Source organism: Protopterus annectens, chromosome 5.part0, assembly GCF_019279795.1.
Source record: "Protopterus annectens isolate FY-2018-M chromosome 5.part0, PAN1.0, whole genome shotgun sequence".
Taxonomy (NCBI): Eukaryota; Metazoa; Chordata; order Ceratodontiformes; family Protopteridae; genus Protopterus; species Protopterus annectens.
The window spans coordinates 694949002-694967014 of record NC_056735.1 but is presented as its reverse complement, the minus strand read 5'-3'; the positions used below and the strand labels follow the sequence as shown (position 1 = coordinate 694967014).

Genomic DNA, 18013 nt, shown 5'->3' with positions numbered 1-18013 from the left:
TGAGGTGGCTAAGGAATGAGGTACTAGCAGGAGAGTAGGAGAGGATTACAGAAATAAGTTAGCTGTGGAACAGTAGTAGGGATGAAAAGAGAAAAAATAGTTTAGGGATAAAAAGGTGAGAAAATAAGGGTGATTGCCAGAGAGAGTGGCAAATGAAGAGAAACAGAAAGAAATGTGGGTTTAGTCAGTATAGTAGCATTAGCATAGCTATGAGTAAGTTAGGTGTTGTTTTAGGTTGTGTTTGAAATGTGTTGTAATGGTATCTTGTTTTAGGGTGGGAGGGATGGAGTTCCAGTGATAAGCAAAATGTTATGTAAAGTGAGTTACTTGCAGTTAGGAGGCTTGGTCTTGGTTTGGAAATATTTGTTTGGTGAGCAGAGATTCCTAGAATGGGAGTAGTGTTTGAGGATATTTTGTAGTGCTGGGCAGGTGCTGGTTTTGTGTATTATTTTCTGGGCACTAAGCAGTTGGGAGTAAGTAAGTTAATTAGGTAGTTTGAGCCAGTGTATGTGCTTTACTGCTTGGCAGAGGCGTGAACAGTTTGGTAAGTTGGATGTAAACCTAGCTATTTTATTGTAATAAACCTCTAGTTTATTTTTTTATGGTGAAGTGAAGATTAGTCAGAATGGGTGCTGCATAGAGAAGTGGAGGCAGAAGACATATTGCTAAAGAATTCCTACAGTAGTCACTGAGAAAGAGTTTGTTTCTGTTGCAGAAGCTCAGCTTTTAGTGAGTTTTCACTTGAGAGATGTTTTGATCGTATTTCAAGTTATAACCATTAAGACACCAAGAAGCTTGTGTTGGAAACTGTTTCAATTGAGGTATTATAGGTTCATAGATTAGTACTAGGCTAACTGCCCTTGTGGGCCATTTTAAACCTAGCCAATTATCCCATGTGAGAATCAAACCATGCATTGTGTGCCTGTAAGGTAAACACCTTAAGCTTTATGCCAGCCTCCCACCCCAAAACCCTACCTCTTTCTAAGTCGCTGAGGTGATCATATTTATGTCATATGGAAATACACACACACACACACACACACACACACACACACACACACACACACACACACACACACACACACACGCACACACACACTGAGTGACCTCTAAGGAGATTAGAACCCCTACCTATCTAGTCTTACACACTGTAGATCACCGTACTTATTGCACATATCACAGCTTATTTGCTGATCTGATGTTAAAAAATTATATGTGTGCTGACAGAAATGTGGGTAAAAATAGATTTTATTTCTTTTAGCTTATGAATGTAGTTTGTAGTCATTTAGCCAGGATTCAGCTGAGGAAAAGGAGTCTTGGGTCATCTTGTGGAGTAGCAGTAGATTTAGTTAAGAGCACATGAGTGTAACACTGTCTGCATATTCAACTATGGAGGCTTCTTTGGTAGCTTTGTGAAGATTATCAGTGAATATGTTGAATAGTAAAGGGCCTAGAATAGATCACTGAGGTACACCAACACAGACAGACATAATGGGGAGAGATCTTGTTTCCATTTTATGGCCTGGAGTCTGTGGGTGAGATAGCTATGGAACCAGCTAAGGGATGAATGAGAGAGTCCTTGGAAGGATAATTCATGGAGCAGGCATTAGTGTGAAAGCATGTCAATGCATTTGACGTGGCTAAGAACAAGGAGGATGCTAGATTTGCCAGTGTTATTATTATTTTTATTTATTTACTTATCCTTCATTGACTGGGTTAGGCTAGTAGCTGATTTTCAGGGGATACCTGAGGTGGAATCTATACTACAAGCAATAATTTGGGAAGGGATTGTGAAACTTCCCGTTCTCTTTTTGATAGGTGCTGTGGAATTTTTTATATACACCTCACCTACAACCAACTCAAGCAGATGGGATCTTGTTTTAATGTGTCATCTGAAAGACAGCTTAGTCAGGAGTGCAGCACCCCCTTATGCTGAATTGGAGTATCAGCAAGCAAAATACCTTATGTGGGAATAAAACCCACAGCCTTTTGCACCAAAGGCAAATACACTACCTGTTGCGCCACTGACACTTGCAGTTTATGATCTCAGAAAAACTGAGTACAGCAGCAGTGGTGCTGTGTTGACGTAATGTTTATGTTTAGGTATGATGTGAGATTTTTACCAGATGCTAGGGATGTGGCTTTCTGTAATTGATCAGTTTATGAGTATAGATACAAGGTACACAATAGCATCTGCAGTGATTCTGAGATATTCGGGTAGCAAGTTGTCAGCAACTGGTATAGAATGTTCCAGTTTAGGAGGTGTTTCTTGCTAGAGCAGGTAGACACTGGTTGGAGAGAGAAAGGATTCTGATGGTGATTAGTACTGTTTGGGAAAGTGAGACTGGTAGGTTGCAGCAGGGGGAGGACAGAGTATATAAAGTGTGTGTTGAATTGGGTAGCTATAGGGTCCAAGTTGTTGGTGGTAGTTCATGAAGGAGTGGTAGTTTGGCCTGGGTGAAGTAGCCTTTTGGTTGTGTTCCAAAAAATATTAAGGTTCTGTTGTTGGTTACCTTGGAGTTTGGAAAAATATTTAGTTATGCCTGATCTGATTTTTAGTTTAGAAAGGTTTCTTAGCTGACTAAAATATTGCCATTTTTGTTGCATTTTGTTAGTAGACCATGCTTTCCAAACCTTCTTTATTTAGGAGGAGTTGGCTGGTTTCTCTTGTAAGCCATGTGGCAGGGCTGGACTTGCTTCATTTTGATCTGTTGCGTGAGTTCACTGGTTTCTCTTGTGAGCCATGGGGCAAGGCTGGACTTGATTCATTTTGATCTGTTGCATGAGTTGGCTGGTTTCTCTTGTGAGCCATGGGGCAATGCTGGACTTAATTCAGTTTGATCTGGTACGAGCTTGTTCATTCAGTATGTTAAGGAATGTGGTGTTAAAGTGAGTTATGGTGTCATTTAGGGGTAAGTATTTTAGAATATCCAGTTGTATTTGTTGAATTAACTAATGAAGGTGTCATTACTTAAGAAGGGCAGAGTATGTACATTACTATAGAATATGTGTTTATATGCATGATTACATTGTTTCCTGGCAATGGTCAGTAGATAGTCACTGATGGTATTGGATAGACTGCCAGCAGTGTTAATTTTGTTATGTGTAGTGGTAGTGAGGATCCAGTCTAATATAGACTCCCTGTTACTGCATTTGTCTATTTGAGTAGTAATAGTGATAATCTGGGTAAAATCAAAGAGGTTGATGGAGAGAGTTGGAAAGTCAGAGTTGATAAGAAGGTCGTCTATATTAACGATTCTTATGGTGATGGTTTCCTTTCTGGTTTTATGAGAGATCCAGTACACGATTTCTTCTAACAATGAGATGTTGTTTCCAGGAAGGATAGCAATGGCAGTGATGCATATTCTCTTGTGTTTGTTGGTCTATAGGAGCTAAAGAATGTCTTCAGCACTGGAAAAGTGAGAGTGGGTGAGGGGGTAGGAAGTGATTTCAAAGTTATATTTGTATATGATAGCAACACTATAAGTGTTCTTATGCTGTCTTGTCATTTCTTATGATGCTGTAGCCTGGAAGGAGAATTTACTGGTCTTTAGTACCTTGCTTCAGCCAGTTTTCTATGACTATTGTTATGTTCACGGTGTATGAGGCTATTTAGGCATTCAAGTCAGGAAATGTATTTGTAGCTGTTATGGTTGACTGGGACAAGAGTATTAAGAACAGCAGAGGTGGTAAAGTTGCATGTGTGTTTATCAGGTCCAGGATTAGGATGCATATTGCCATTAAGAATAAGCTTATATGAGATGGGTGTGCAGTGAAATAGTTTTATATTTAGTTTTTGCTTTCAAATTATTAGTGTGTAGTGTGGGTTCTTCTTTGATGTATTTACAGTTAAAGAAAGTCTGGGATGTGATAGACTATAGGTTGCATGCTATAGCAAAATGCAAAGAAATTATTGTGTAGTACTCTGGAAGAGACTGGAAGGTTGGGTCACAATGGAGTGCGATGAGATGTGGCATGGGCAAAAATACATACGTAGCCTCCTCATGAATATAGCCATGCAGGTGGTGTACTTTAGGTTTTAAAGTGGTGTCTTGAATTAGTAATGACTGGCTTCTATTATGAAGTAGAGGAACTTTCTAGAAGATGCTCTGATCCTAAAAGGCAGATATGCATTATTAAAGTCTGAACACAAAAGCCAATCTCTCTTTGAGAATAGAAAAAATGCAGGTCAAGAAAACAATATGGTACACTTCCTTAAGAATGAACATGTTAAGACCATGCATATTTTGCATGGTCATTGTGAGCACTAGAAAGAAATCTTAGTCCAGTCAGTCTGGGAGATGACCTGTATGGCTGTCATGCAGAGATTCAGTACCTGCTTTCTCAACTGATGCCTTCTCTTGGGTAGAACTTCCTGTAAGATTAGTTAATTGAGGTACTATGGGAAAATATATTTACCCAATAACCTTTTGTTGCAAGTTCCTTTACCTGTACCTCAATGTGACTCTTCAACGTGTTCACACATAAAGATACACATCTCTCCAAACAACTCTGGAGAGAATTGGCCAAGAGTGAGGTTAGGACTACACTGATGAACCACTTTGAAGGAAGTTGTACAACAACCCACAAAGCACTGAGGAATTTAGACTGCTCCAGTGACTGTGCTGCTGTTTATTGGCCAGCAAAGAGTAGTGGACATGCTGCTACAGATCCTGCTGCAGAACCTACAAATTCTGCTGGTATCAAGCTCCAAGATGACTCTTTGGAGATATAATTGTGGATGGTGAAACAAAATATACAAGGAGTGAATAGAGATTGCCCCTTTTTATGACCTTAAAGTGTCATAAATTTCTGGTCAGAACAGAAGAAGCCCCATGATGGTAGAGGCTATAAAATTATTATATTATCCTAATCAAAAGAAGTAACAAAAAACTGGTAAAGATGACATGGAGAAATACCAAATCTGTCATATTGGCTGGCATATCTGCTATGATGTAGTCTACCTGCACCATACTGCAGGCAACTCTACTGGTTGTGGCTACCTGATCCTTGAGTTTGTAACTGAGATTGCTACCTTATCATCTGTCTGCTATCTAACAGGTCCTACTCTGAGTATACTGTCTGTAGGAGATAATTTAGTCCCATCACAAACAGCGTGGGGGGGTGCGAAGGTCTCATCCCTTGTCTGCAGAGAGCACTGGACGCTTAGGTTCTATGTTTCACCCATTAATTGTGGAATGAGGGTTCTCCCATAAGAACTGTGTTCATTTTGGGCATCTCTGCCAACAGTCTCATGAAAAAAAAGTTTATCCTATTCACCTGCTGAGGATATGTCCTGTAATGTCAGGATATTCAGTTCCAGTTTCTAGAATGTGTCATAACTGAAGAAGCCACTCATTTTCAGTTCCTACGCACTTACCAAATCTATAGTAACCTTCTCTAGAGAAAGGGTAACACATGAGTAGAAGATACATTTTTTTCTGCATGTTCCTCAATATTTAGACCACATTCTAATCATATCCTTTTACTGAAAGAGTCACTGAAGAAGACACTGTCACTTTTAAGAACCAAAGCTGATGGAGGCCATGAAGAAAACACTTTATCCTGGTAAGGGAGGGTTTGCTCTACTTTTTACAAACAATATTCATATACAGGGGAAATTGAGGGCACAATACTTGTGAGAGGGGTAGGGATGCTAGATATTGTAAATCATTGTGGAGTCAGGTATGGTCATTTGATATTCCTGGCCTGAATGAAGGCACATGTCCAAATTGCTAAATAGAGGAACATAAAGCAATGAAACATCCGTGTTAACTGATGTGTGGTACCAAAGAACATGGGAGCCAAATGTCACCACAGATTGGAAATGGCAGGCACTACTGTTTAATGACATCAGCACATCCAGAGGCGATGCCGCTGACACTGATACAACAGATGCTAATGAGACAGTTACCAGGAAGGCTGGTACCTGTTAGACTGGCACAGGGATGTAAAGCCAGTAGAACTAATGCCAAGCAGATAGAACCAGGGCAACCAGCAGAGGTACCACTAATACCTAAGTAATAACATAAGTGGAACTGATATCAAAGGGTAAAGACCCTTGAGCAGGACCACTTTTTGTTTATTTATTGTTGACTAGATTAGACCCATTACACCATTGACATCTTTTTCACACAGACTGACTTGGGGAAATTTTGCTTGGGTACCAGGGAACTTCCAATATTCTTTTGAATAAGTGCTCTGGAATCTCTTACATGCATCTGAGCTCTGAACAACTCAGGCAAATGGGGCCACAGTTTAAAGTCTCCTTTGAAATCAGATATTGTTGCTAGTCATTAAGGAATTTAATAAAATAGAATTTAATAGACAAAGACTCTAACTGAATTGTCTGACACAATTCAATAATTTTAGCACACACAGCTTATCAAAAAAAAATCACATTTTTTTATTAATAAATTTAAGGCGTACTAAGGTTGCCCCTGAAAAACAAGGACAGATTCAGAAAAATGTTTTTTAACCCCTTTCTTTTCTCTGCACTGCACAGAATGAAACAATGTTGCTTAATATATTTGAATACGGCATTTCTGTAACACATTATTCAAGTCTTCAGAGTGAAAAGGGGAATTAAAATATGTCACAATAAGGACACTAAAAAGAAGAAGACTTACCATTGATAGTTATGATTCCACATACAACTAGAGGAAACTGGCATGAAATGTGTTTTGTTTAAAACACTCCTAGGTGCAAATAGTGTCATAGTGCATACTAATAGAAATACAGAGAAATATGAGAACTGAAATTAAGTATGGTCAGTCTTAATTCAGATTACCAAAAATAATGATTTTCTTTATCAAACAAGTGTATACAAAAGAGAAATCAAAACAGTTTTAGTGCTCAAGGAAAAGAAGACTTTCATAAGAAAAAAGTCCACATTGAAAGCAGTTACCACACTTGGCAAGGAACTTCACAAAAAATATTTCAAAATATCAATAATTTGCAGATTTGTTATCAGTAGAGCTTGGAAATACAGACAGCATACATGAAATAACAAAATAAAACAGGTAGGGCAAAATAAATGATAAAACTGTTAACAGATGCAAGCCAGGTATTTACATTACAGCTATGAGATGGTTTTATTTATTTACTTATTTATTCATTTATTTACATTTGTTTACCGGGAAAGTCAGACTAGGCCAGAAGCCTATTTTCATTGGAGTTATGTGGAGGAAAGCTCTGCAGAAATATAAGCAAAATACAATAATTATATATATAAAATATTAGTACAATAGTATACATACAGTAAGATGGCGAATATACATCAACTAGTTAGCCTATACAAGGAAGTATTCAATATAGTATTCTAGTAGATATGGGTTCAAAAAGAAAAAATATACAAGCCTTTCAGTAAAGATCACGGCGAAAAAATAAAATTAGTACTGTGTACATATTAAATAATAGATATGAACAATGAGATTTCCTTTATACATATATATATATATATATATATATATATATATATATATATATATATATATATATATAGATATAGATATATATATATATTCATGCATCCTTTTTTTTGAGTACTGAGGAGAGAGAAAATGAGGTAAGGAGTGGAGTATCTTGTCAGTTAGGTTTGGTGCAGGAGCAATGGCAGTTTCTGGATCGATATTCAAATAGTAGTTCTTTGAAATCGGTAGATTTAAGAGTTTTTTGGACTGTATGAGGTAGAGTTCCATAATTTGACTCTTTGTTTTGAGAATAGGGCTTCACTGTGAGTGTTGTTAGCTTTGTTTACTTTGAACATTTTTCTGTATGCAGATTTTAGAATTTGTGGGCATGAGTAGGAAACAACAAGTTCTTTGAGGGATGGGTTGTTGTCAGGATGAAAGATGATATTTTGTGTGAATTTAAGTTGGTAGAAATGGAGAAGGTTAGGTAGCTCGAGCCAATTTAATTTATGTAGAGCAATACAATGGTGAGTTTGATGGGGAAGGTTGGCTGCAAAGCAAGCTATTTTGTTCTAGCAAGTTTCTAATTTGGTTAAGTCTGGCTTTTTGAGGGGGAAAGCATAAATAAGCATAGAGAGAAGGAAGGTTCTTGATATGGCTAGTCTGGTATTGTCAGTGAGGAATGGCTTGCTTCTGTACAGTGCGTTAAGTCTGACATGAACTTTCTTAATTTTGATAGCTTTGTGTTGGTCAAATCTGAGTCTGTTGTCGATAGACACGCTGGGGAGTCTTGCATGCTTAACTGGTTGGATGACTGTGTTGTATGCAGAGAATGGTGAAAGGAGGGGTGGTAGGTGATTGTTTGCTACGTGGAAATAGTATTAACTGTGTCTTTTTGGGGTTGAGGATTAATTGTGATTTACTTAGATATGTTTTGATATCATTAAAAGCTTGTTGGGATACTATTTGGAGGTCTGGTAAGGTACCTTCTGAGCAGATTAATGTTCAATCTTCTGTATACTGAACTACTTTAGCATGTGTTGTGGATGAAGATAAATCATTAGAGAAGATGGTGAACAGAAGGGCCCTAGTATGAATTCTTGGGGGACTCCAACTAGACAGGCAAAACTGGTGAGAATTCGGATTTCCATCGTACTGCTTGTTGTCTGTCAGAAAGATAACTTAAGAACTAGGAGAGGGAAGTCTTTGATAAGCTTAGTGAGGCAAGATTATTAAGGAGTCTCTGATGGGAGACAGTATCAAACACTTTTGACATGTCTAAGAAGATTGATGCTACTTGCTGGTTTGAATTTCTGAGTTGGTTGATGGTGTTAGAGAAATTAATTAGGGCTGTGGTGGTGCTGTGTTTTGGTCTGAAACATGTTGGGAAGGAAAGATAAAGTTGTGAGATAGCAGGTATTGTAGTACTTGAGCATGTATCCATTTTTCCAGAATTTTGATGCAGGTGGAAAGGATGGCTATGGGTCTGTAATTGTTTAATTCTATCAATGTTCCTCCTTTATGTAGAGAGGTAATATGGGAAACTTTCCATAATTTTGGGACATATTGTTCTGCTATAGACCTATTTACCAGAATGGAGATAGGCAGAGCTATGTCATCAGCTGAAAGTTTGAGGTATTCAATGGGGAAATGGTCAGCTGCTAAGGAAGAATGTTTAATTTTTTAGCATTGTTGGTATGGTGTTATTTGGGACAGGTTTGAGGTCAAAAGAGTTGTTGTTAGTTACCACATTAGGTGGAAGAGACGATCGGGTGGAATTGTTCCCTGTAACTAAGGAAAGGATGGTGTTTATAAAGTAGGTTTTGATTTGTGAGGCAATACTCACACTTTGCTTATTAGTTGTTGGTTCTGGGGTTGTGGCATTACCTGGGTAGAGGAGCGAGTTAATTGCCTGTCAGAGCTTTTTCAGATTGTTTTCATATTTGTTTTGCATAGATGTATATGCTTTTTGTCTAGTTTGAGTTGTTTTTTTATTTGATTACAAAGCTGCTGGTATGCTAACAGAGTTTTATTTTCTTTTTTTTTCTGGTATTGAAACCAGGTTTTATCTCTTAGTTCTTGAAGTCTAATGGTTTCTTTTGATATCCAAGCCAATCTCTTATTTTTAACACAACATGTACGAGTTGGTGCTAAGCTATTTAGAATAGCTAGAAATGTGTCATTGAAGTATGTTATGGCCTGGTCGAGTCAGAGATGATGGAGTGGTGTCCAGTTACATTTCCTGTGCATGTCTAAGAATGCTTCATTGCAGAAGTTTTTGGTATTTTAGACAACTTTGTAAACTATGGTTCTGGGTGGGTTGAGATGATGATGGATTAGGTGGGTAGGTCTATGGTCACTTAAATTATGTGGAAGGCACCCGGAGAGATAGTTGTGGGTGGTACTGTTAATAAGTGGCCAGTCTAAGATAGATTTCCTTTTGCTATGTTTATCTACTTGAGTGGGAGACTGGATAGTTTGTGAGAAACCATGTAGATTTATGAAGTTGGAGGGGTTATCACCAGTGCAAATTTTCCAGTCAAAGTTGAAGTTGCCTGTGATAATGGTTTAGTGGGTGTATGTTGAGGATGTCCAGGCTATGAGTTCCTCAGTGGCAGTGAGAGTATTGTTGTGAGGTATGTAAAATGGCTATTATGATAATATTTTTCTTTGGGTTGATTCTGAGCCATGTTACTAGGACTTCAAAGTTGTTATCATAAGGGTATTTGATGGATAGGTAGTCTATGCTTAGGTTATCTTTGTAGAAGATTGCAACCCCACCTCCCTTCTTCCTGATTCTGTCTAACCTGTGCATGCAATAACCTTGTGGGAGTATGTCTGGGTCTCTTATATGGGGTTTTAGCAAAGTTTCTGTTGTTATAAAAATGCCTTGTGAGTACTGTGTAATGACTGCGTGAAAGTCTTTGATTTTGTTAAATAGGCTTCTAAGCTTCATGTTAAGCATGAGAAGGTCTGAATTTTTAATGTGAAGAAGGGCTAGAATGGTAGGCATGATAGTATGTTGTGCAGTATGTGGCCTGGGATTGGGGTGTATATCACCACTATGGAGAATCTTTTTTAATATTCATGCATGTTTGTGTGACAGTTTTGAGAGTATGTGAAGGTGTTTGCTGAAGTAATTAGTGATATTGCTGACAACTACATGTTTGAAGTGGAAGTATGTAATAGGTGTGTGATTGTAGAGTTGGGAGGAGATGGCAAGGTAGAAGACTGAGGAGTGGACGGTATTAGTACAATATAGTGTGGGGCTATGGACATGTATCTGCAGGTGAGTATAGGATGTTTGTATGCATATAGGGTATATAGTGTGGGCAGGAGAAAGAACGTGGCATGTATTCTTTGTTTTGGAATATTAGGTTAGCTGGATGGTGTGATGTAGATGTAGGGACAGAGGGGTGTTGGTGTAGTGTGGTGGGAGCAGAGTGATTGAGGACAGTTGCAATTAAGTTGTGTGAGGGGAGGGAGGAGTGTTACATATACTACATTGCTTAATTGAGGTGTGACTGGCGGATGGAGGGTGATTACTGTTGGGGGAAGTTAGGGGGAGTTGTTAGTGTTTGTATAAGTCTAGGTTATTCAGGGGTGGGTGTTAATAGGGGTAGGGTAGAGAACGGATTGAACTGCCCCACTCAGAAAAGAGTGCAAAGAAAAACAATCAGTATGAGAAATGGAAACCTTGGAGCTGCAAGGTAAGTGAAAGCAAGGAAGAGGTAGGAGCAAAAAGGTAGGAGTGCAAACAGATAGTTAAAGAACCTCTACTTTTATGGCATTGGTGTGTAAGCAAATCAACAAAGGAAGGCAAATCTATTGGAGCCAAGTAAATGGTACTAGCCTTACTTTACAGGAATTCCAATGGGGAGGCAGATTTATTTGGGACAAGATACAGCAAGTATATTGTTAGTTGCACCACCTAGTGGTGAGAGACAAATCTATATTTGCCTGTGGAGGGGGCTTGCAGGTCTGCATGCCAGCTAAAACAATGTTTAAAAAATAACTAGTAAAATTACCAAATTTGCTATAAAAAAATTGTAAACATCCAGGCACGATGTTTAAAAAAATAACTATTAAAGAACCAGTTTTGCTGATAATAAGTGTAAACATCCAGTCACTTGTGCAGACTTTTCTGGTGGGTATCCTTATTAAAAAGTTTTATTCTTGGCTTGAAATACCTGTAGGGTGAAACTGGACTGTAGCAGTGGTTTTATTTGGCAATGTTGCAGTTGCTGGGGGGGGGGGGGCTTTAATGATAAAGGCAGACACAGTGTGCTGTAGAAAAGAGATAATAAGTTAAGTTAAAATGGCTAGTTATTGCAAAGTGCACAATAACTCATTGAGTAGTAAAGTAAGATGAGTGAGGGTGAGCTGACTGAGTGTGAATGTGTGTTGTTAAGAGAGGTATAAAAGAACCTAGATAGTCCGTAAGAGGATCTGTGAAGTCTGCGGAGTGAGCATGCAATGACTGAGAGAGACAGAAGTTCAACAGACCATAATGTACAGACCGCTGACCTCAGGGCTTGTAATGGATTAGATGCCAGGTATAAATCATATAATTGTAACAATAAAACGTATTTATGCAGTCATTATTTCTCAAAATAGTGCAGTAAGCAATAATTGGTTAGAACACATTTGAAGATAACACAGAACATGCACTTATGTAAAACTGTAATATTAAATAATACAGAACAGCACTGATCAATATAGGCTGATGAAGCTTGCCAGTTGCCAACAGGGAGCAAGCGTTCTGTCTCTGGAAAATTAAAACACTGCTTTAGTAAATGGAATATGTGCAGTTGCAGCTTCTAAAAATAACTAGGGAAAGGATACTGTAGGCAAGTACACAAAACAGTCAAAACCAGTTAAGGAGCATTACATTACATGAGTTGCCAGCCAAAATCCATTGCAAGCAAAACAGCATATTTAACAGCAAGCAGTTTTAAAAGAAACAGAGTGAATGGATGTGATTAAGAAGTGTGTGAAAAAAATAAAATAAAATAAAAAAGTCCTGAATGTCCATGCCTGCAATGGGATAAACGTTTGATACTATCCTTCAAAAATATAGATTTACATCATAAAATGGAAAATATTACCTAGTAAAAGCACTGAACAGGACAGCAAGCAATATTGCACATAACAGTTCTGTCAGCTGAAATTAAATTAGTGTTATTCCAGAGGGCTCTGTCCTTGGACTAACACTATTCAATAAATTAAATCTGAGGACACCAGTCACTGGGTTGGTAATTTGATAATGACATCAAACACAGAATTACTACTAGTCCCACTGGATGTAATAAATGAGACCAACATCTGTGATTCACTCTGAAAAAAAATGACAGATAACTTTCACCATGGAGATGAACAAATCCAAGTCTACTCAATAGAACAATTTAATGGAAAACTGCTGCTCCTGTAAACAGATTTTTCATTACAAGAAACTTTAAGGGATTCAGCTTGCATGTCATGTTTACATGTGAAAAACACATATTACACAATTCTTATAGTTTTATCAGCAATTACATTCGACCAGAAAAAGATGATAAAGAAATTGTGAAGCTTAAACATGCTCCTTTTCAAACGAACAGTAAAATTTGGAAACATTATGGTTTTACAACAGTCACAGGTTTACCTATGAGCTGCTGCAGAATTCTTCTTCGGTCCGCAACTTACTGAAAATTGAATTTCAGAAACAGTAAACTGAAAAACATTACAAACAGCAAAACAATTGTTTTTGCAAAGGTGCAGGCCCATCTGTACCCTCCAAGTGGGCAGCTCCAACCCTCAACCCACCAAACTTATATACGCTAATTCCATTGTCACACTACTATAGACGAATGGAGAAAAAATCCTGAAAAGCACACTGCCAACATATACAATACAACACATTGCAGTGAAACTCACAACAACAAAAAATATGTGAACTAAAACCTGTCAGCCAAAAACACAGCAATAACTCATAAAAAAGCTGCAGTCATATGATGCCTAATAGTCAGGTAAGCCACAAAGTCAACATATTTGTGATGCATGTCTAGAAAAGCCTCTTTGTAAGATGAAGAGAGACTATTTTTTACATTTATGACAATATAGTGATTGACTCCCTTCAGTATATAAACCATATCTGATTCTAAGAAATAAAATCATTAAAAAGATAAATGTTGTTAAAATGGAATGAGAGTATAGAGTAGGCTGGACACCTGATCTCTGAGTGTATAGTATCTACAAATTCAACTAGACAGAGAACAGAACCATGCTCGTAGCTTAAGAGTTTCACAAATGTGCTGACTTGACAGAAATGCAAGAAAAGCCAATTTATGCATTTTCCCTTATAAGGCTGTGCACTAGCCCACATGACTTGGGGTAATGCGAGTAGGGACATCTGTCCCAATAGACATCCAAATCACAGCCACAAGGAGTGCTCTTTGATGTGATGAGGCACCAACAGTAATGGTAGGTATACACATGTAGCCTTATTCAAGACACCTGTGGTTCTCAAGGGTAAACAGGTAGTTTACCAGGAGGATAATAAGTTTGATATGGCAAATACAGGTGCCAATGCTGGGAGCCAGACAGACAGACACGACCATCAGGTAGTGCTCCCCATATAGATTAGCAGTATCTGATGCTCCTCTTGTGCAACAGTTCACAACATGTGTGTGCAGTATTGTGTATGAATGTGGACATTTACATGCAGATGTTTATGTGTCTCGTGTGTGTGTGTGTGTGTGTGTGTGTGTGTGTGTGTGTGTGTGTGTGTGTGTGTGTGTGTGTGTGTGTCCGTGTTTTCATCCTTATCCTAATTGCATGTCCTTTGTATCTGTCCAGGTGTCTTGCATCTAGGACACAACCAGACACATTGGTCGTGGATGGAGTTTAGCAAGACTCTACTCAATGCAGGAGGTGGATTCTGATGTACGAGGTTAAATCCCCTCAGCCTCTGATTGCCATCTGTGTGCCTGATAGTGTCTGCCTAAACATGAAAATCAAAGGGTAAATGTGCAATTACAGGGAGCTCACCGTCACCTATCTGGGATGAAAGTGTGTTTGCTTACTTTCTGAATGGCGGAACTCTCAAGCAGTTTTGCCCCGAGCTCCTGTACTCCTAGCATGTAGAATATCTGGACACTTTTATTCACTGAGTATTCTTCAGTGGGCAGAGCCCAACAGCATATAATGAAATATGTGCAGTGTACAAGTAATATTAGTTACGAATCAGACTCTTCCCATTAAGAAATAGATATAGACAGAATGTGGTAAGAGTGTTTATATCTATTCATTTAGAGTGGACCAGAAAAAGAAGGCTAACAAATAATATCTGCTTCTACTTTCATACTGCTGGAAGGAGAAGTAGAATCTGTATGAGTGACATTTTAACAACACCTAACATATTTGTTTAGGTTGTGCAGTATTCACTCACAAGTGGACTATAATGTTGGGAGTCTAGCAGAAGCAGTGTGTATACTTTGTACTGAATGTTGCTGTTATTGTGAATATACATACTGGTACACTTATTAGAAAATTAATTTTATAGTCAACTTGTGTTAAAATGTTGAGCTTTGTTTCATTAGTTCAAAATATTTTTTATCACTAACCTTTGAATTATCATGTGTAAATTAAAAACTACAATTGTTGCTCATTTTTCTTTGGTCAAGTTTGTTATTTGTTTCTGATATACAATCAATGGACATTTCTTTTTAAATAAATGACATTTTCTTAATCGTCTGATTGTTCTGATATGGACATTGAAACAGTTTCTATGAAAAAATATGATTTTGTTGAATGAAAAAGTCCATTGGGGTACACAACCCCTTCTCAGAGGAAACCTTGGGAGAAAAGTTCCAATACTATCTAGTCCGTACATTAAGACAGGAACTGTAAGACAGGCAAGGATTGAATGCATTATGTAAATGGTTGTGTATTGCACATAATATGAGTATGTCATTATTGAAGTAAAATTAATTAATTCATTCATATGCAGACATTTATGGGATAATAACATGGCAGCCAGAGTCTTCATTTGAAAAACATACTACCAGATCTATTTGTGCAATAGCATGGTTAAGAGGAACAGGATAGTTCTAGCTAGAATTTAGACTGCATGAGTTAAATATAACATTTTTCTAAGTAGAGCATACACTGCCTGTGCTAAATGTTGGGATATAGGGACAAGGATCAAACGTTTGCTATGATTTTATGATTAAGACCACTTATTGGCTATGTTGCAGCTGGAGGTTTATTCAAGTGTGGGTAAATGTTGTGTGGGGTACATGACAGAAGTAGAGTAAAGCTGTGTCATGCATAACACATTAGCTTTTACAGACTCTGGCAGCCAGTATAGCTGGTGTTGGACTAGTAGCTCACAATGTGTCGCAGGTCTAATTGTCTGAAATATAGAAAAAGGAAGAAAGATCAGTTACTGGAAGGGAAGGGAGTCACTTCAAGGCTTTGGTCACTAGGTAAGAAGAACAGTTTAAGTTTAGAACAGCAGCATAGCAAGTACAAAAGAGATTACATTCAAATCAGCAAAGGTTCAGCAACGTCTGTGATGTTCACTGTTGACAGTCTCCTGCTGTTGTCGCTTACTTAGTTATAATCATCCTTGTAGGGCAATGATGAGACAGAATGAAAATGGGATATTGACAAAAAAAACTTCATGGAAGAGCAGATAATGTGCAAAAAAACTACAGTAATATTAAAAAAAAACTATGAATGTTCAATATATATAGCTAATAAAATAAAGTATGTAGTCACTAACACCACCATGCTAAACATAGTACCAGCTACCACCAGTGGTGGGAAACACCAGGTAATAATTCATTGTAATGGCATCCTAGATAACAAATAGTAGGGATCCCAAGAAAGATCCATGGAGAACTCCGCTGATAACCTTAAGCTCTGTGAGGAAGAACCCATCACCTTCACTGTGTGGGTTCTGTCCTTCAACCAATTTGTAATCCATGTAACTTCATATTGGTCAATTAGGAGTGCATTAATTTGTTTATTATGTTGACACAAGGTATAATATTGATTTTTTTGCAAGATTAAAGTACACTGTGTGGACAATACACCTATTGTCCACTGTCTGTGTCACCATCTCGAAGATGTTTACCAGATTCATTAGACAGGTTCTACACTTGTCAAAGCTCAACTGCTGAAGGTCAAGGCTGATAATATCAGTATTATTCAGGGTGTCTGTGATATGCTTCATGACCTCTAGTATGAGACTCATCAGACTGATATGTCTATAACTTACAGCATCAGTATTGGTCCCACCCTTTTGGAGTGGCAACACCTCAACTGTGCACCATACCTGAGAGAAAGAGCTGTTGGGAAAGGTTAAAAAAAATAGGTTGAGTACATCTGCCACCTTTTGTTTAGTGCTGTTTATTAGGCAGTCAGGCATATTATCAGGGTCCATGGAGGGAACATTTTCCATTTTATAAAGGGCTTTAGGAAATATTTTTTGGTGATAATTGGGTGACAGAAACCTTGAGTGATATGAATGGTTTGTTCTCTCAAGGACAAAGTTTGCACTGAATGTCTTTGCTTGTATATTGGCATTGCCCATTTTATTGGAGAGGGTATTTCCATTTTGAATGAGCACTGTGCAATGTTGAGTTATATTCCTTATCATCCTGATGTAACAAAATAATTTGTAATTTTATTTACCTTCTGATTATAGCCTGAGTTCATGGGATATCTTTATTTTCTTTTATAGCTTCTTGATATTATCCATAATTTGAGGAACTTTAGTTTTATTGTCTAGTTTAAGAAGTTTTTTCTTTTACTGTATAGTTTATTTCTGCTCGTGGACCACAATGCTGATTTGCTGTTAAACTTCACATTTTGTCTTGAGCTACTTGGGGCTGCTAAGTTAATACATTTATCCAGGTGAGGAAAGAATTTGTCTGCATAGCACTTACCGCAGCAGCATCATGGGTAATACAACCATATGTTAATTTGGAAACGTTCTCATAAAATTTTAGATTTGTGCACTTGAAGTCCCTGAATGTAATGATATTTGCTTCTGGATTTAGAGACTTTGAAGAAGAAGGTCACCAGTTTGTGATCTGAGTTAACTGGTGAAGAGAAAACCATCTGAATAGTACAAAAAGAGGCTATGTTTCTAAGGGCCAGGTCAAAAGTATTTTTCCCTATTAAGTTCTTTGACAGTTTGGTCCAGGGAATTCTTGTTTATGAATTCTAAGCAGTTTTGGGCATATCCTACATTTCAAATGTAAGTTTCACAGTTAATCATCTGGTAATTAGAGTCTCCCAGTATGCTGGAGTTTTCGTTTACAGGACGTTTATACTGAATATTTTTAAATCTAACATGATTTCATGTGCTAGTTGATCCTATCTAATGTGATTTGGACTTCAAGAGGTTCTGTTTTGAGTTTCTCAGAGTCTGCTAGTTGGTCCTATTTAATGTGATTTGGATTTTAAAAGGTTCTGTTTTGAGTTTCTCAGAGTCTGCATCAGGCTAATATGAACTCTAACAAATATGGATAAATCAACACATTATCCAGTGGGTCTAAAGACATGATATGCTCAAAACTCAGGCACAGATGGAGTGCTCTCTGAGCATT

At 37.8% G+C, this 18013-nt stretch overlaps 1 protein-coding gene across 3 annotated transcripts in view; it reads left to right on the top strand.

Annotated features, from left to right (window-relative positions):
• FRMPD4 (FERM and PDZ domain containing 4) overlaps nucleotides 1–18013 on the top strand; it is a 1947279-nt gene that overhangs the window by 1472267 nt on the left and 456999 nt on the right. The window lies entirely within an intron of this gene.